Source organism: Gracilinanus agilis, chromosome 2, assembly GCF_016433145.1.
Source record: "Gracilinanus agilis isolate LMUSP501 chromosome 2, AgileGrace, whole genome shotgun sequence".
Classification (NCBI taxonomy): domain Eukaryota; kingdom Metazoa; phylum Chordata; class Mammalia; order Didelphimorphia; family Didelphidae; genus Gracilinanus; species Gracilinanus agilis.
Window position 1 is genome coordinate 521,284,446 of NC_058131.1, and position 20,986 is coordinate 521,305,431.

Consider the following 20,986-nt stretch of genomic DNA (forward strand, 5'->3'; position numbering starts at 1 on the left):
CTTTCTTTCTTTCTTCCTTCCTTCCTTCCTTCCTTCCTTCCTTCCTTCCTTCCTTCCTTCCTTCCTTCCTTCCTTTTTTTCTTTCTTTCTTTCTTTCTTTCTTTCTTTCTTTCTTTCTTTCTTTCTTTCTTTCTTTCTTTCTTTCTTTCATCTATCTAATCTTTCTATCTCTCTTTATCTCTATCCATCTGTCTGTACATATGTCTGTCTATCTGTCTATCTGTCTGATTTAATTATCTATACAGACATGTATGCATGCCTCTATTAAAAGAACCTCTAAATTATTTTAAACCTAGGCTCTTTTATATTGGATTCATGTCCCCATTTCCTCTAATATCATGCCTGTGTATGACTTTTTTCTCAGGAAACTAAGGGTAAGCTAAACTCAATGAATATAGGAGGCAATTTAATTGAATACGTTACTTGTGGAGATGTGGATGTTAATTGTCATCAACATTATCATTGTTTTACTTAGCACTAAATCTTCTGTTAGGGTTACAAATAAAGCTTCCATTCTACAAAGAATCAGAGCACATGGAGAAATAAGTATAGTACAAGGAAATTTGAGAATGGCTAGACAGTAAATCGAAAGAGTTCACAGAGGAGATGGAACCCAACTTTTAAGCCTTAAATGTTCTGAGAGGCAGGGACAAGAAATAAATTCTAGGCCTGGGGAGTGGTTTGTGCAAATGCACAGAGGGAAGAAATGGAGTATGAAATAAAGAGATCCAAAAGTCAAATTTAGTTGGATGAAGAAAAGTAGTATGAAGAAATTGTTTGAAAGGAAAATCAGAAACATATTGTGGGCAATCATAAAATTTAGACAAAGAGTTTCTATTTTATCCAAAAACAATTTTACTTTTCAGGGATTTAGTTTCTTTGTGATACAAATGAACTTTCCTTCTCACCTGATTTCTAGGTGCGATACTGTGAGATTCTGCGATTGAAGCTATTAATCAAATATTATACCAGTGGAATTGAAGGACAACTTAAAGCTGAGGCTTATTGATAGGGCCATTAATGAAGAACTGATTTAGACCCTGTACACATATACCTGGTGGGGGGACTACCTTTGCATGGTTGTCATAATTGGTTAGGTAATAAAATTATGAGAATTCCATTTTTCATTATTTTGTTCAGTTCCTCTGACTCCTTCCATTCTTCTATATACTGTAATGACAACCTCAACTATTTTGCCCTGTGCCCTTTGAATCATGAATATATTTTACTTGACCAGGCACTATATAATGAGTATATAGTCAGTGGAGTCAGTGATATGATCTCTTTGGTAGGCCCCAACGAACAATGACAACACTGTTGACTACATCTAGAGAGTAGTAGAAATACATTTAAAGAAAAGGGTGGTTATTGCAAAAGGAACATCAGAACTATTTGAAAAGAATCAGATTTTGAACACATTGTGGGCAGGAAATATGTGTTTAGCCATTTCCTGAGATATTCCTTTAGTCAGTTAACTCATTTATCATTAAATTATTTGGAGAATTAGAGAAAAGGATGAAAGCATTTCAACTGAATTGAATTCAGTTATCCAAAAAAATTCATAAACTTTGCAACAAAGCTTTATTTTGATATCTACTAGAGCCGCAGTTCTAGGCACTGAGGATAGAAAGACAAAATGAAATAGGCTTTTCCCTCAAGATATTTATGGCCTACTAAATGATGGGAATTGATGGTTCCATTAATGGAAGTGGAAAAATTGAAATGGGAACTAGGAATAGATGAGAATACATGAGAAGAGATGATGAGTTTAATATTTAAAATGTTAAGTTCATATGATATATGTTTATGTGTATAGATAGATACAAAAGTATATCTTCATATACATATGTGTATATGATTAAAAAAGGTAGATATGTGTCACAGAATATCAGGGTTAAACCTCAAAATTAGATTTAATAATTATATACCTTTTTCTTGACTTATAAAAATTGACAGTTATCAAATAGGCATTCTCCATAGTTCTATTGGAGTACATACACATATTATATAACTTAACAGTTATTTTAAACTATAAACTTGTAACTCTCCTAATGAAACAGTCACTGAAACAGCCAAAAGGCACTGACTTTCACTTATTAAGTTATATTTTTCTACCACTGAAAAAATTCCTATAGATAAAAAAGCATATATATGTATATGTACATATGTAAATATATATATGTGTATATCATATACCATCTTGGGAAATGTGGTTTATAATTCATAATATAATGAAAAACATTATAGTTTGTTCTTCCCTGAAAAAATCTCTTTAATAAACTTTTAAAGGCACTTGAAAATATAGTTATTTTATGTAAGTAACTATTTCTTTTAAAATACAGTGGGCCATTCATGTTAATAATTAAATTTCAAAGCTTAGATTTAAATTTGTCTCAGACTGCTAATAGGAATTCATCAATTTAATTTAGTATTTCAGAAAGGTCTTTTACCCTGCCCTATATTCATCACAGCTTTTCTTGAAAGTCTATGAAGGTTGATGAGTTTATTTTGTGATGTCCATTGTATATAGAGTATTCCAAGTTGTGCTTGCAGAAAGAATACTTAGGTGACAGTGTGTAATATTTCCCGAGTCAATTACTTCATGGAAATGATATGTTAAGCAATTGGAAGGTAACAGATAGTTTTCTCCATTATTTTAGAAATATCTGTATTGTTATAATACAGATCAAATCTACAATGAACATTATGCATTATTCAAGAAATGACCAGGCATTCTCAGCAGTGTTTCAGTTAAATAACTGATGATTGTAACCTTTAAAGAAATATCATTGTGGTGACTGTTGGTAAATCACTTCTCCATTCATAGTAATCTTTATTTAGAGGCTATCTAGAAACCATTATATCTTTTATTAATCTTAAAAGCAATAGCTGCTGATTTGACATTTGCTAAAACTAGATAAATTTTCTGTCTTTCTAATATAGCAGACCAGTCTATTTGGTGAACATGTCTTCTGAGATATTGTTACTCCAGGAATATTAACAATTATAGTTCTGTGTTTATTTTCATTTAGATGTTTCAGTTTTAAAACCACAAGAATATTGTGTGTGTGTGTGTGTGTGTGTGTGTGTGTGTGTGTGTGTGTGTGTGTGTGTGTGTTAAGGAACAATGCCAAAGTATACACACTATATCACTGACATTTATAATAGTTCGAGAAAAAATCAATGGATTTGCAAGTTGCCTGGTGTTTAGAAATAAACAGAAACATATTTGGAACAAGACTTGACTGACTTCATTTACTTCTCAAGATAGACTTGTTCTCTTCTAATAGTATTGTCTTCTAACTAGCCCTACACAATTGAAGGCACTATTTTGAATAAAGTAGTTAGATAAGACAGAGTGCCAAGACACTCAAATATGTTTTTAAATAATGCATGGTTACTCCTTAGCTGATATTTCCTAACTTACCTACAGAAAAATTCTTGACAAGTTCATTTAAAATAGTTGGTGAGGGCATCCCAGAACAGAACTGACTCCAAAGTCATTTCATGGCTTAAACCTATAATGATTGTCTCCCAAAACCTAAATAGCATTTTCTGAAGTATATCTCTGTTTCAGCAGGAAGGCAGTCATCCCTGAGGATTGTCTGACTGATGATCAAATGTTCTCCAATATGATTTTGTAAAAATGTCTCATCTCACAAGTAAACTGGAGATGAGGCAGCACCCTTCCTGGTACTTTACCCTGTGTCAACTTCCTTTTATCAAAAGAAAACTTTAGGTATTGCCCCATTTGGGGGCCTATTGTTGATGTAAACCTGTATGAGATGGGATCACTCTAGAACTGGATTTTATTCGTGTATTCCTATCCTTGTGCCTTTTTCTTTCTTCCTTTTTCCATTACATTGGCCTTATGCTAGTTCCACCTACAACCATACAAAATCTACCATAGCACTAAGTATAAGCTGACAATTACCATCCAAAGGCCTTCAAGGAAATGTGTTTGGTTTTTTTTTTTCCTAATTTTTTCTGGGGGATGACAAGTGCCAAATTTAAGTACGGTATGAGAAGTGTAATAGGATAGAATTATATTTTCTCAGATCTGATTCCAAGAATGCTTTTTAATTATGTGCCATTATGCTTTTCTTTCTTTTTTAAAAAAAATCTTACCCTCTACCTTAGAATTAATTCAATGTATTGATTCCAAGGTAGAAGAGTGGTAAAGGCAAGGCAATAAGGTCACAAGGTCATGTAGCTAGGAGTATATGAGTTCATATTTGAACCTAGGACCTCTCATCTTTAGGTCTGATTTTTCAGTTCACTTAATCACCGAGCTGCCTCCTTTTATCCTTTTCTCTCTTTGGGGGGAAGATAGAACTTTGGGCAGCAGTTCATTTAAAAGAATTAACCCCTTTATTCTACACACATCATCTTATGCTAGAACATGTAACTTAAATTTGCTCACAGTATGACATCAACATCCTTTTTCCTTGATAAAAGGGTTTTCCTTCTAGCCATTCTATGAGAAGTGTTATTTCAGGAGAAATAATTATTCTCTGTGTTTTCCTTATAACCTGTAGCATCAAGATTTATCAATGGGAACTTCATGACATTTTCAAAGGTGTCATCAAGACCGTTGAATTAGATTAATAAAAAAATCTGGAAAATGAAGACAGAGTTGCTAAACCTTTGTGGTAACCCAGTATAATCAGGAGAGCGTGGCATGGACTTTGAGTCCAAAGACCTGGATTTGGGCTTCGTTTTGTCAGTTTCTTGCTCTGTAATCTTAGGTAAGTTGATGTCACTGGTTCCTAGTTTCCTCATCTCTAAAAGAAGACTAATAATGACCAGCAAAGATTAAGTAACTTGCTCATGGTTACACAACAAGCAAATTTCTGAGGACAGAATTTAACTCAGATCTTTTAGCCTCCAGGTCTAGCCCACCATCCTTTACTTGAGTGGATTTTGACACCAGCATTATGAATGCATGAATGGTAGAGATTGCAAACCAGTTTCACTTCAACTCTTGTATCTTGGGCAGCCAGATAGCACAATGGATAGTGTGCTGGTTTTGGAGTCAGAAATATTCATCTTCCCCAATTCAAATCTGGCTTCAGATGCTTACTAAGTGACCCTGGGCAAGTCACTTCACTCTCTTTGCCTTAATTTCCTCATCTGCAATATGACCAAGAGAAGGAAATGGCAAAGCATACATGTATCTTTGCTAAGAAATCATAAAGTGGGGTCACAAAAGTCAGCCATGACTGAAACAATGACTCAGTCATAGCAGCAACAATCCTGAGTTATTTTTTAGCATGTCCTTCTGTAACTTCTCCATTGGGATCTACCATAAGTGCTGTAGACCTTCATCAAATACTTTTCACATTACTTGAATACTAGAGGTACATCGAAGATTGAGTCAGAGGTGAATTCAAAATTTGTATTATGATAGAACTAAAAATTATGATATTAGTGACAAAGGCAGGGGATTGGAAGAAGAAGGGCCAATTTATGGAGGAAGGTGGCCATATTCATTTTTGGACTTACTGATTTGGAGAGAATAGAAAGAAATCCAGTGAAATTTCTAATGTGAGTGTGTAGTTTACTCAGGTGCCAGGACATGTCAAGAGATAAAAACTGAGCCTTCTATCTTTCAAACTGTATGATCTGGAAAATATGTAAAAATATTCTGTCAACAGAATATTAATTAATGCCTTGGTATGTTTCTTTTATGACAACAGAATTTCTTGTTAAATTGTAATGATTTTCCAAAAATTCCATTTTTACTGATTAATTCTTTAAATTAATAACAATAATAATAAGAGAGATTAAACTGTTATTTCACTGAACTCTTAAATGAAAAAACCCCCTCTGGTAACATGGGCTGATATCTCCTCTACAACTAATACTACGAGGGAGTCATAGAACACTTTGACTTTACCTTATTTGTCAAGGTTCACATAACCAAAATGTATCAGAGGTAAGATTTGAACTTAGTTCTTCCTGGCTTCAAGACCAGCTTTGTATCACTCTACATTGTCTCTCTTGTAATAATGATCAGTTCCCATTATTTGGTGTTCTGATGTTTGCCATGTGCTTCCATATATATGATCTCATTTGGTTTTAAAAAAGGCTTTTAAATTTCTTATTTTATTATTTTTCATCAAAATGTCTAATTGGCCATTTGCTATGGAATCCACACTATTCTCCTCCTTGATTGCATACTTTTTTTTAAACCCTTACCTTCCATCTTAGGATCAATACTATATATTGATTCCAAGGCAGGAGAGTGGTAAGGGCTAGGCAATGGGGGTCAAGTGACTTGCCCAGAGTCACACAGGCAAGAAGTTTCTGAGTTCAGATTTGAACTCAGGACCTCCCATTTCTAGGCCTGGCTCTCAATCCACTGAGCTACCGAGCTGACCCCCTTGATTACATACTTAAAGAAAAGCTTCATACTTTTGGAAAGATTGATATAGCTTCTAGCTGTTTTTTGGTTACTATTTATTTTTACATTTAAATATAAAACTATATATATATATCTATATCATAATAACAACATAATACTCATGATTTGTTATAAATATATAATAAAGAAGCCATTTACTTGATGCCACTATTTCCTGGTAGGTGTTTTCCATAAAGAGTTGTCTTAGGACCTGGACCCTAAATCTGCAAAATCTTATTTCCTTGACAAGATAAAAGATAAGCTTTTTAAAAATCAGCTATTTGGCTCATCCAGTCTCTATGCTACCCAGAAACTACTGGGTTTCATAAATGTATTACTTAATAATTTCAAACATCACCATTTCTCCTAATACTTATTTATGTTGCCCTATTACTAAGATTCTATTTTACCCCTTTACTCCTTGTCACTTTCATTCATTTCAGTTTGCCTGCTATTTCTGGAGTGCCTTCTATGAACTTAACATTATGCTGGGCACTTGAAGGCTTCAAAAGAATTTTATGCCATGTTTTGGAGAGGCAAGATTCATATCCAGGAAATAATTTGATAGGAAATAATTAGAGGATAGAGCAGGAAAATATACAATCAATGAAGCACCAAATGGAATACATTTAAGTACCAAGTGCATGGGCATAGAATATAATTGTTAGCTATAATGGTCTCTCTCTCCTTACCATTTTGCTTTGCACTTTCTTAAATTTGAGGTATTATTTTTATCATCACTTTTGCTGTTAGAAAAAATTTCAGGGAATGCGTTGCTATGATGATAATTAGACTTATTTTTAAACCCTTATTTTATATCTTAGAATAAATATTGTATATTAATTCCAAGGTAGAAGAACAATAAGGTCTGGGCAATTGGGGTTGTTACCCTAGGAAGTATCTGACGCCAAATTTGAACCCAAACCCTCCCATCTCCATATCTGGCTTTCTATCCATTGAGCTATCTAGCTGCCCCTCTTATATTTAATCCTTTTAAAAATAGGCCTATTGTTGATAATATCTTATAAAAACCATTTTGTAGTCTTTTATTATTTGTGGAATTTTGAGTTTCTCAACTATATTCTTTTAGAGCTGAGGTTTTAAAATAAAAACTTTTTTGAGCTTTATCGCCTCTTACAAGGCAAAATGTATGGTTATAGTCTGTGAAAATAACAAATAACATTTCATGGGCAAAAAAATAAAAAAGATCAACCTTTCTGCTTACCTTATGTGTTTGAAATTGTATTGTGGTTTTAATTTTTCAGGAACTGCTTCCAGATACTATATGCAAATTTCATTTTACCTTAATAAATACTTGGTGCTCCAAATCTATAAAAAATCATGTGTTTCTGAATAGAGAAATGTCTGTTGTCTATTCATGGTGTAGTGAATGAAGTGCTGGGCCTAGAGTTAGAAAAACCTTACTTCAAAATTGACCTCAGACACTAGCTGAATGACCCTGGGAAAATTAGTTAACTAAAATTAGTTTGTTTGCCTCAGTTTTCTCCACTGTAAAATAGGGATATTAATAGCACCCACCTCTTGGGGTTGGTTTGAGGATCAAATGAGATAATAATTGCAAAGCATTTAGTGCCTAGCAAATAACAAATGCTTTATAAATGTTAGTTATTTGTTATTATTAGGCAAAAGCTGAAAAAATGCTGGCCTTGGAGTCAGAAAGGCTTATCTTCCTAAGTTAAAATTTGTCCTTAGACATTTGCTACTTGTGTTTCCCTGGGTGAGTTCACTTATAATCTGTTTGCTTCAGCTCCTCATCTATAAAATGAGCTAGAGAAAGAAATGGCAAACCAGTCCAAAATCTTTGCCAAGAAAATCCTAAGAGGGGTCACAGAGTCAAAAACTGAACTGAAAATTACTTTATTATTATTGTTATTATATAATCACAGTAATATGCAATTTTTATGTTTATTATATGCTGGTAAATTTGAACAATATGGACTAAGGTGTTTGAGAAGGGGAGGATTTTAAATTTTAGAATTAAAAGCGATCTTAGAGATCATGACCGGAGAAATTAGAACTCAAAGTGGGCTTAATTATCATCAAGTACTCATATTTTCATACAGAAATAATGATCATAAATTATTATTCCATGCTGCTTAATGGTTTTGATGGGATTAGACCCCTTAGTCACTGGATTATAGATTTAGATGCAGGAGAGACCTCAAGTCCTATCCAATACTATCTTCTCATTTTTAAGATGAAGAGCCTCAAGTTTAGAGAGTTTCAGTCATCTTTCCATTATTACGAAGGGAATAAGTGTCAGAGCTATGTCTTTCAATTCCAAAGGCATAATCCAGGGCTTTCTCCACCATGTTAAAGAGGTTATCACCTTCATTCTAGTTATACAAAATTTAGCCATCTGTTCATTTATATCCACTCCCTTCATGTTCACTCATTCTCTTTATATAAGGCCTTATTGTGAAATATATGTGGAAAACAAGCAATTTGCTGATATTTATCAATTTATGGAGGGCGAACTCTTAAGGCATTTGGGGGCATTCAAAACCATGAAGATAGTTGGCTCTTATCTTAGATAAATAAGCTAAACAAGCCTCCAAGAATACATCAAGAATAAAAAAAAAGATAATGTGTATAAGAACCTTTTGCAAACTTTTAAAAAGCTATATTAATGTTGTCTGGTGGTATTTTTCTTCCTCTTGCATACTTATATTGCTATTATTATCATTATATGTAGAGATAAGTTTTGCTAACTTCTCCTGCTTCTTTAAGGAAATATATACCTACTGATGAATGAATGGACTTGGGGTTTCGTTTATTCTGCTTTCCCCAAGTGCAAGAGCTCTTTCTGAACAGATGTTTTTTTTTTTCAAAATCTGAGGATATTTTAGGGAAAGGAAGATTAGGAGATGATGGTTCTACATACAAACCATAACATGTACTATAGCCATACTTTTTCTTCTTACTATGGTTACTGCCACTTAAAATCACAAAATTTCAGAAGAGACTTCAGAATCCATCAGCATGTCTACTCTTCTTTTATCACTTTGATGTCCCTTGCTCTCTCTCTCTCATTCAAAAATTAAGTGGTAGTGAGCTGTCTCAGATGAAAAGGTTGGTCTTTTTTCCTTACCAAGATGAATTCCTCTGGATGTACCTTTGATTCCAATTTTAGCCAGAAGATTTCTCCTACAACCATCTCCACCCTTATCTTCAGTCTCTGCCTCTTCTATGTTTCCTACAAACATGCCTGTTTTCTTCATCCTAAAAAACAAAAATAAAACCCCACTTATTAGATCTGACCATCCGTATTTCCCATGGACCATTCAATTTTCCAATATCTATTTTCCTTTCAGATGAACTCTTGATAAAACTTTTTTACATTAGATTTCTTCACTCTCCTTCTTCACTCTATTCTAAATTTCTGCAATATGGCTTTTGACCTTATTACTGAACAGGAACTTCCCTCTCCAAAGTCACTAATTATCTCTTGAGTGTCAAACCTAATTTACTTTTTTTAATCCTTATTCTTCTTGATCTCTCTGTAGCATTTGACACTCTTGGTCATGTTCTTTTTTTGGACAGTCTCTCCACTCTCTTTTGGTTGCTCTCATACATGTCTACCTGCTTCTTCTCAGGTTCCTCGATGGAATGTTTATATATAGCAGAACCATTAACTATGACTTTTTCCCAAGATTTTGTCCTGGACCCTCTTCTCTTTTCCTTCTATAATATTATATCACTTGATGACTTCATCATCTCCCAAGGGTTCAATCATTCCTATGCAGATAATTTCTACATAGATAGAGATGTATGTGTATATGTATATGTATTTGTGTATGTTTAAGTGTCTGTATCTCCATTCTCAGTCTTTCTCCTGACCTCCATTTCTACATTATTGAATGCTTTTTTTGACATACTGAATTGAATGTTCCATAGGTATCTCCAACTCAATAGCATCATCTCTCTAGTGACTTAGGGTAACAATCTGAATGTGATATCCTCAACTCCTCACTCTCATCCGTCTATTCAACCTTTTACCATCTTAACATTTCTGCTTTCGTGATGTCTCTTGTATATGACCTCTTTATTCATTCAGATAGCCCCAATGTTAGTTCAGATCCTCCTCACTTCTCATTGGAATATTTTGAATTAGCTTTCTAATAGTTTTCCTTGACTTGAGTCTCTCCTCAATCTAAGATACTCTTTAGAACTACCAAAACAACTTCCTTGAAGTTCAGATCTGATTAGATCACCTCTCTAATCAGTAGTTTCTAATGACTACTTAATATCTCCAGGATAAAACATAAAGTGCATTGTTTGGCATTAAAAATCTTCACATCTAAAGTGCCTGCCTACCTTTCCAGTGCCCTAATGATCCAGTCACATTGATCTACTTACTGTTTCTCACACTTTTACTCTTCTGATATTCCATCTTCCATTCTCCATTTTTGGAATTCTTTATCTTCCTTTTACTTTCTGACATCTCTGGATTTAAAAAAAAAATTAACTCAAACCCCACCTTCCAGTAGGCTTTTCCTCCCCATCTTCCCTATTAGACCGTTAATTCCTTGAAGGAAGGGACTGTCTTTTGTCTCTGTTTGATATCTTATTATCATTGTTCAGTCATTTCAGACACATCCAATTCTTCCTGACTCCATTTGGGGTTTTCTTGGTGTACCAAGTACTTTGCCATATCCTTGTCCAGCTCACTTTATAGATGAGAAAAATTTTTGTGTACCTTTTTTTCATATCTAGTGCTTATTAAAGCACAGTGCCTTGTACCTGATAGGTATTAAATAAATTTTTATTGATTGAATGGTTACTCATTATCAGAATGAGAAATACTGAAGAAGATGATCTCTAAAATGATATCTAGCTCTAAATTTTTGTTGCAATACATATTTACTTTAGGTAGTTTCTGTATCTCACGAAAGTGTAACATATTAGAAAACTACAATAATGTTTTTCTTAAAAAAGGATCTTAGTGGGGCAGCTGGGTGGCTCAGGGGATTGAGAGCCAGACCCAGAGATAGGAGGTCCTGGATTCAAATCTAGTCTCAGACACTTCCTAGCTGTGTGACCCTGGGCAAGTCACTTGATCCCTATTGCCTAAGCCTTACCACTCTTCTGCCTTAGAACTAATACACAGTAGGAAGGTAAGGGTTTAAAAAGAAAAAAAAAAGGATCTTTGCTCCTGGAGGGAGGGAAGTATGTTTCATTGAGATCAAGATTTGTTTATTTTTACCTTTCTATATTGGAATTATGCAAATGATGAATGTGGGTGCCAGAAATCATATCTTGACAACATTCCTGATTTAGTTATGTGACTAAACTGATAAATCAAAGTATTGTCTTGATTGATTTTTTAATTTTAATTTTATTTTTTTACTTCATTTATCAATGGACTGAAAGCTACCTTTTGGGCACCAGATTGGAAGTCAGAAGACCTAGGTTCATAACCCACACTTGATGCTTACAAAGTGATATGACTCCTTCTGTAATTAGAGATCCCCAGTCCACTCCATGTAACTATAAGCCACTTGTTGAACCTATATTTCTTCAGTTGAAAAATGCTGATCATTGAATAAATTAAAATTTATTAAGCACCCATTGATGCCAGGCATTATTTGGATAAGGATTATTGCATTGCTACTAGTAATAAAGTTCATTACATTGCATAGTTCCACAATGTTTCACTTTCAGTGTACAATGTTCTCTTGGTTCTGCTCATTTCACTCCGCATCAGGCCCTGGAGGGTCTTTCAGTTCACATGGAATTCCTCCAGTTCATCATTCCTTACAGCACAATAGTATTCCATCACTCTCAGATACCACAGTTTGTTCAGCCATTCCCCAATTGAGGGACATTGAAGGGGATATTTTTGATGTGAGAAGTATGGCATGGGTGGAATGAGCATCTGGGTGAAAAGATTTCTCTAAGATGGAATAGAAGGTCCTGTGGAAATAAATCAACAGTGTTGTCTGGAGAAGAATGAAGAAATCTTTGGTGTTGGCTCCTTCTTAAGTTAAATGTTTTTGGAAGAACTAGTTCAGTGATAAATGCCTTAAAAGAAGCTAAAACCCTGAAGAAGTCTAGGTAAGATGGGAGTTAAGTATATTCTGGAAATGTGAGACACTCTATGTAAAGTCACGGAGGTGGGAGATGGAAATGTTGAGTTCAAGATGTAAGCCAGTTTGGTTGCATTGAAGAGTGCAGGAACAGGAGAAATTTGAAGCAAACCTGGAAAGGTAGACTTTGTGAAAGACTAAAACTAAGAAACTGAAACTGAAAAAATTTAGATTTGACAAAAGATTTGTGCCTTTGCTTTTAGAGTTGATGTTCAGTCACTCTTGGCAACCTCATTAGAGATGGCAAATAAATTGGAGTGGTTGGCCATGTCTTTTCCTAGTTCATTTTGCAGATGAGGAAGCTGATGTAAACGGGGTGAAGTGACCAGTCACACGATTCATAAATGTCTGAGATCTGATTTGAAATTAGAAAAATCCAAACTTCACGACCTGTGCTCTATCCCCTAGGAATAGTTTTTTCATTGGCTTTTGTGCCTACAATAAATAGACTTGCTAATATTTGATCAAACTGGAGCAAGGGACTAGATCAACCTGTGGTTTCATTTCTATGAGGAACTCTTAGATGAGACAGTTACATCCATGAAGGTAGGTCAGTTCTGTCCTTCAACTTAGAGCCACAGAGAGTTGCCTAGAGCACAGAGAAGTTCTGGGGAGTGCCCAGGATTATACAGTCAGTCCATTAGAGTTAGGACACACTCAGACCTTTTTTTGCTCCAAGGGCATCCCCTCTCACTATGTAATGATACCTCTTTTTTTCATTAAAATTTAAAAAGAAAATATGTAATTTTAACAGTCTTGCATGTCTGTGCTTTTCTGCCGAAGTCCTATGGGATCAGCCAGTCAACAAATATTGAATATGCTTATCAAAAAGCATTATACTAGGTACTCTGGTTCAAGTACAGTGAATTAATACTCAACACTTCTTAGGGCACTGTAGGGATCAAGAGACTTCTAATACTATTCTCTAATTAAAATGTGGTTTTTATTATGTGTAGTTTTGCAGCCTGCAAATTGAGAGAATTTATGTTTAATATCAGAATTAATGAGAAAAATAGGCTACATGTTTTATATTTCATATAAATACTTTAAAATATTGCCTTTCTTAATATTTTACATAATTGCACACAAAATCTGCTTATCAGATTGCTTATCATATCAGGAAAGGGGGAGGATAGAAGGGAGAAAGGGAGAGTCAGAAGAAGGAAGAGCATTTGGAGCTCAGAACTTAAAAAAAGGAAAGTTAAAAATTATTTTTATTTGTAATAAGGGAAAAATTAAATATTTTAAAATGCTAATTTATTAAAAGCCCTTCAACTTTTTGCAGTGTGGCCCCATTCAAAAATTTTGTATTTTTAAAGATTTAATATTACTCATTTTTTTAAACTCAAGTTTTAGCATAAAAGCAAAATTGCTATCAGTCCTCCCCCTAGGTGAAGGAAAAAATGAAGAGGACCCAACCCAAATTTTCTAATTTAGGCAGTGATATAAAAGGGAGAGCCGGGGGGGGGGGGAAGAGATTCTATGTGTTTATGTATGTGGGAATGCATGTAGGTTGCTTTGTGCCCTACTCAATGAGCAAAAGCTTCTTAGTTACACATTTGATAAAGTGCAGCAGCAATCTGATTTGCATAGTTGATGCATGGCTTTGCACATCCTGCATTGCCTGTAGCATTCACCGAAGTTCCTTTGCTAGAAACCTTTAGTAGTTCAATCAGTGGTATACTCTTGTTCTCATCAGGTAGGCAGTCTGTTAGAATCTCAGTGATGTGAGTTAGGCCATCATGGAAGTCAACAAAGATTCATGGGCATTGGTCTACTTCACTTTAATGGGTGATAATGTTTTTACTATTCAGTACAGATCAAGGACTACTATCATTTTCTTACTTTTCAGAGGAAAAAAAAACTGCCACTAGACTTGAGTCTCTAAGTTAGGGAATTTAGCTAAATATTCTGGTGTACAGCTCCACATAGACCTTTATCTATTTATATTTTTCCATCTAGCAGAGTTCATGATCACTTTGAATAAAATGGGAATTATCCATCTGATGTATTTTAATATATGCTTTCCTTTAAATGACTGTGCAAAATCTTGTTCAAATATTTATGTTTTCAAATAGAATTCAATTCAATTTCAAACTTATCTAGCATTTATAATTGTAAAGTGGGGAATACAAAGGAAAAATAAGACTAGGTTTTTGCCCTCATGGAGCCAATAATCTTTTTTAAAAATGGATTTTATTTTCCCAGTTACATGCAGCAACAATTTTCAACAAGCATTTTCTAAAATTAGAAGCTCAAAATTGTCCCCTTCCCCTTCCCCGTCCTGGAGATGGTAAGTAACAGATATGTAGTATGATGTGAAAGTTCACCAAGAAATAATAATAAAATATTTGTGTATATGTATGAGTGTGTGTGTGTATGTGTTTGTGTGTGTGTGTGTGTGTGTGTGTGTGTGTGTGTATGCTTTGGATAAATTGAGATCATATATATATATTAAATTCCATAAAATTACTTACATTTCAAGGGGACTATGGTTATAATATTGGTTTCCCAGCTTCTAAGTTAGTGCTATGATGGTTACTTCTTTTGAAGACTGTATATAAAAATATATTTATTTTTAATAGAGTGGCAAAATGCTATGAATGAGGAAAACTTATTATATATATACATTCTGATTACTACAACCCAATCTCAAATAACATACAATATGAACACCTTGTCACTAATGCATTCAATCAGTCAAGATGTAGTAAATGTTTACTATATACCAGGAAGTCAAAGAAAGGCAAAACTTTCCTTCTACTGAAGGAAACAACATACAAACAAGTGTGTATTGGGTAAACTGGAATTAATCAACAGAAGGTTTGGTAACACAGTTTAGAGAGATCCGGAAAGACTTACTATAAAAGGCAAGATTTTAGATGGAACTTGAAGGAAGACAGAGGAGAGCTAGGAGGTAAAAATAAGGAAGGAGAGAATTTCAGGCATTCAAAGAACTAGACTGAGAGTTATATACCAGATCTTCTTGTCATTCGAGGCAGGAATTAAAAAAAATTATGTGTAAAAAAGTTATGTATTCTGTATGTGTGTGTGTGTGTATATAAAACTTTGCAGTTGGCCTCGCACATAATAGGTACTCTAAAATGTTTGTTGTATTGCATTAAACTGAATATACAACGATTTTTTTTTAGGTTAGACCTGGTTATTACATTTAAAAGGTAAAAATAAAGTCTCTTTATAAAAAAATAAAAAATAAAGTTAGGCCTGAATATAAAAAGGTGATATCAGACAAGCAGTTGCTGTCCTTGGAGAGCCTCAGGTGAGTATCCGAATTCCACATGTCTTTGGAGAGGAGGGACCAGGAATATAAAGTAAGACCCCTGAGTGCTTTAAAGCCCCAAAGTAGAAGTAGAGATTGGATGAGGGAGGAAAGAGTCTTCTGTAGTTCTCTTTCATTTAAATTAGCACAAAAAGAAGGGATGAAATTTTATTTCACGTATGAAGGCAGTCATTTCTTGGGTTGCTCACTCAATGTTTTAGCAGAACAGCTGTTCTGTACAATGTGGCTTCCTACAAGCAACATTTCTACTGCTCAGAGAATGGCAGCCTGCCAATGAAAGAGCCCAGACCAACCCCTAAACAACAACAACAAAAAAAAAAACCAATCTTTTGTCAACGACTCTAATAATTTGTACAATTCAGGAAAGGGGGGGGGAGTTGCATGGTCTTTGCAGATGTGCATTTATGATGCTATTTTTAAGCAGAACAGCATGAAAGAATAAATTCATACGAATCATACGTTGATCATTCATTTTAAGCATTTGGCTTCTGCTCCTGCTAAAATTTCATTCCTTGAAAAGAAAACACAGCCAGCCTTGAAAGAGGTAAGGCAGGATGTGACATAATGAAATTTGCCATTTTCAGCCCTGCCATGCCCCCTGAAAAATAAAGAACTTTGGGGGTATTATCCTCCCTCAGTCCCAAGCAGATAAGTGCCAATTTGCTGATCCCTTCACAGGGAAACCTTGCTCATCCTTTAGCATTCTGAGGAAATAAACTCTTAATGAGTCTGAGTTTGGGTTGCTTTTGCAGCCGTCCATTTTCTGAAAATGAGCTTAAGTGCTGGAGGAAATGCCAGAAACATGTTAATTCCCTATACTTCAGAAGCATGGGTGGCAGACTGTTTCACTAAAATAGTGTCAATTCAGAGGCTCATAGTTCCAGTTTGGAATCTGTCCTTTGGATTATAATCCAAAAGCCCCTATAAGAAGACCAGCCAGGATTGATTCAATTAAGGATCTCCTCTAATAGAAACAAGGAAATAAAATTCATTTCTACAAAGATAGCAGCCTTGAGAGAAAGGCTATCAAATGGCAACTGTTTGTTTCTGCCTCAAAAAATGTATAAGAGAAACCAGGCTCTCTATTTCCTTATCCTGGCTCTGGCATTTATTACCTATGTGACCTTGTACAAGTTACTTAACTACTCCAGACCTCAGTTTCCTCACAGGTATAATGAGAGTTGGTCTTATATCTTTTTTTTTTAAAGTACATCTTGGATCTAAATCTACGAGCCTCTAATGCTACCCATCTTCCTTTGACCTCAGTTTTCTTGCCTGTATAATGAGTAGTTCGGATTAGATGCTCTCTGAGCTCCCCTCCATCTCAAGATCAATGATCCAGTAATCCTAGCGTCTTCCATCTCCCAAAAATGTTTCCTATAAACTATTTCACACATTTCCTTATTCCCATTTCTTAGTGGTTGCCTTTAGTTCTTTCCATGGATAGCTTTAAAATGCCACTTATACTCTTTGTTCAGGCTTAACTGAATACCAATGATGTACTTGTTATATATATATATATATATCAGAAAAGAAAAGACATCTGATAGATTCAGCATCTGTGGCCAAGACACAGTACAGAGTAGAGACGGCCAAGGTTTGGGTTTGAATTACAGTTAGAGGTAGAGATAAGTAAAAATATCAGTAGGAAACAGACATGAGCACTCTAGATTGATGCCCATTGTCAAGGGCTGCCATGATCTTATTGATGCTGATGATGATGATGACTTGCATTTTTCTAGCACTTTAGTGTTTGCAAACCATTTTACAAATATGAACTTGTATTCTTCACCACAACTCTGGAGAAGTGCTTTGTTCTTCCTATTTTATTGATAAGGGAACTGGGACAGAAAGTGACAATCAGGAGTCACACAGCTAATAAGTTCCTGAGGCCTGATTAGAATACTAAAAAACGTATTCTTTCACTTTTAAATTTAATGCTTCCATATCTCAAAGAAGTGTAAAAAATGTAAACATTTGAAAGAAAGTTACAAGTATCATTAGACCAGAGGCATTTTTTGTTAAATTTAAAATAGAATCTATCTAGTCATGTTTATGTTGACTCCTCAAAATCTCTAAAGTCTGTTCTGATATCGTGGACTTATAATGTACTAAAATAGACTAAGTACCTCTACAGACATGCCATTTAAACATTTTAATAATCCAAACTATTTAAAACTGTTTCCTCATACTGTAAAAGGTGACTACCTATGAGTTTTTCAGTGAACACTGGCAGAGTTCAAAGTGTGTGTAGAAAAATCATTATTAATTAAATTTAGAAATATTCACAATTGTTTCTCTTGTTAGACAAAGGAATAACTCTTTTCTGTACAATAGGAAAGGTACCTTATTTCATGCAACATAGGTGAAATACATTTTAAGTATATGAGGAAATGTAAATTAAAGGAATCCTTTAACAATTTTAAAAAAAATCTAATTCCTTTTCTACACAGTGGAACCCAGTATTCTCCTGACTCTAATTCCAGCACTCGACATGCTACCATATGAAAACTGAGCTCTACCTTTCTTTAAAATTGCATCAGTTCCAGCATGCACTTCTTCTATATGTATTACATCAGGTCCAGTTGTTCCTTGCTGCTTTATCATCTTCTTTGACATTTCCATTTGTCCTCTAAACTGGTTTTGCCCTTGGCTGTCCTATTTCTCTGTCTGACAAGGAGATCAAGTGTTTGCTGGATAAAATCATTTCTAGGCTCTTCTGGTCTCCTCATTGTGATGATCATTTTAACTTCTCTAAGAAGTGGCTATAATCAGAGTCAATGTCTTAATGTCTTTACTTTTATGCATTTCCCATTTTTCATAGTATCTTATTTAAGTAAGTAGAATTGAATCTATTATAATTGCATGCTTTGTCTTCTTATCCTTGTCCTTCCTTCTAGTGCGATGTTAATTTTGACCTTTGCTCTAATAAATCAATGATTTGACTGTACATAGACAGTCAATTGATTATAAAGGTCCTCCTATATCAGTTACCAGTCATTTCTCTTTGAAACCTCCGTTGGGAAGATATTTTAGTCAGGAGAACTCATACCTCATGAGGTATCTTATTTCATTATTGGTAAAAAATATTATCTCGTTTAAATCCCACAAGAACACTAGCAGTAAATGTGATTATTATCCCCATTTTATAGTCAAGGAAATTGAAGAAAACAGGCAGTCATTGTTTTTCTGAGGGTCACAAAGGCCAGATTTGAATTTACATCTTCCTGATATTCCACTCACAACACTATCAACTATCCCACCAGCTGCCTTTAGACCAAAAACAGAGGCACTAGACTTGAGGGCTTTGAGTTCAAATAGCATGGTACTTTCCCTTTCCCCACCTATACACTGAAAGAGTTGGACTTGGTGGTCCTATTACTTCATTTATCCTGATTAGATTTTATGTTGTTATCATAGTTCTATTACCTACAATATCTGTATTATAAAGTATACATAAGCATGAAAAATGAGGTCAGATAGAGTTTCTCTATCCTCATACCTTCAGGAGCAACAGGGATGTGACCAGAAGATTTAGTAGTTTCTACTAGACCCTAAATCCATTTGGTAGTAGGAGAGGCATAAATTTAGAAATATCACCTTTGGTATATGATGAAAGAGGGTTCCTTTGCGTCTTTGCCTCAGTTTATTCTGCCATTTAGTCATTTTATATTAATCTAGAATATCAACTTGAATCATCCAATCACCTTTAGAGAGAAAAGATGAGATGAGGTTATATAATTGTCTTCTTTGTGCAACTATTGATTTTAATAATGATACCTAGTTTTTATAGAGAGTTTTAAAGTTTACAAAGTGCTTTAAAAATGTCATCTTATTATATCCTCACAACAACCCTGGGAGGTTGGTGGTATTATTATATAATCTAATTCATAGATGAGGAAACTGAGGCTGGCAGAACTTAAGGGACTTTTCCAGGGTTACATAAAGAATAAGTATGTGTGGCAGAATTTGAATTCAGGACCTAACTTTAGGTCTAGTGCTCTATCCAGTCTATCACCAAATGCCTTTATTTTACTCATAACTTTTTTGCTTCCCCATAAGACAAATGCTCATATCAATGAGTCAGTAAGAATTAAAAAAACACACTTTACTTTCTGTCTTAGAATCAAGGCTAGGCAACTGGGGTTAAGTGACTTGCCCAGGGTCATGGAGCTAGGAAGTATTTGAGAGCAGGTTTTAACCCAAATCCTCCCAATTCCAGGCCTGGAGCTTTATCCACTGAGAAATCTAGATGCCTTTTAGTAAACAATTATTAAGCATCTGCTGCTGGTGAGACAAAGGCGAAAAGCAGTTCCTGCTCTTGATGAGCTCACAGTCTAATGGAGGAGCAACATTCAAACAAATATGTACAATCTATATACAAGATAAATAGAAAATAATTAGTGGAGAGAAGTTTTTAGAATTAAGAGGCATTAAGAAAGGCTTCCTGGAGGCAGCTGGGTAGCTCAGAGGATTGAGAGTCAGGCCTAGAGACTCTCTCAGAGGTCCTAGGTTCAAATCTGGCCTCAGACACTTCCCAGCTGTGTGATCCTGGGCAAGTCACTTGACCCCCATTGCCCACCCTTACCACTCTTCCACCTAGGAGCCAAAACACAGAAGTTAATGGTTTAAAAAAAAGGCTTCCTATAGAAGCTGAGATTTTAGTTGGGGCTTGAAGAAAGCAAGGAAAACAGAGATGAGGAAAAGGACCATTCTGTATGGCAGGCAACTTTTTTTTTTAATCTGATAACAATTTGCATCCAACAAATTGTTGACTTCCTGAGACAGATGGGCATAAACTCTCTATTAACCTATTACTTTATTTAATCTAATATCTAGGATGAATTATCTACTATATCTGTCTCTTATTGTAGAGGGTTTGAGTGAGTTAGCTTATAACTAATTCTGAATATAAAAAATAAGTATTCCGAATATAAAAAATAAGGAAGCCACCTACTCAGTCATTATATGAGTTGATTTGGGTAACAAAAAAAATTCCAATCCATGTTGACAAATTACAAAATACTCTTACTTTACTGTATTAAAGTATGCATGTCTTTGCTCATGAGAAAGCCTGAAAAAGTAAATCTGGTTGGCTAAGAACCACCCATCAACTTTGTTGTGCTAAATTTGGAGTTAGAAGATTTAATGTGTCTGGACAAAGGCATA

General features: G+C 34.7%; 1 protein-coding gene across 1 annotated transcript in view; it reads left to right on the plus strand.

Moving 5' to 3' along the window:
* NPAS3 (neuronal PAS domain protein 3) overlaps positions 1 to 20,986 on the plus strand; it is a 1,019,383-nt gene that overhangs the window by 230,427 nt on the left and 767,970 nt on the right. The window lies entirely within an intron of this gene.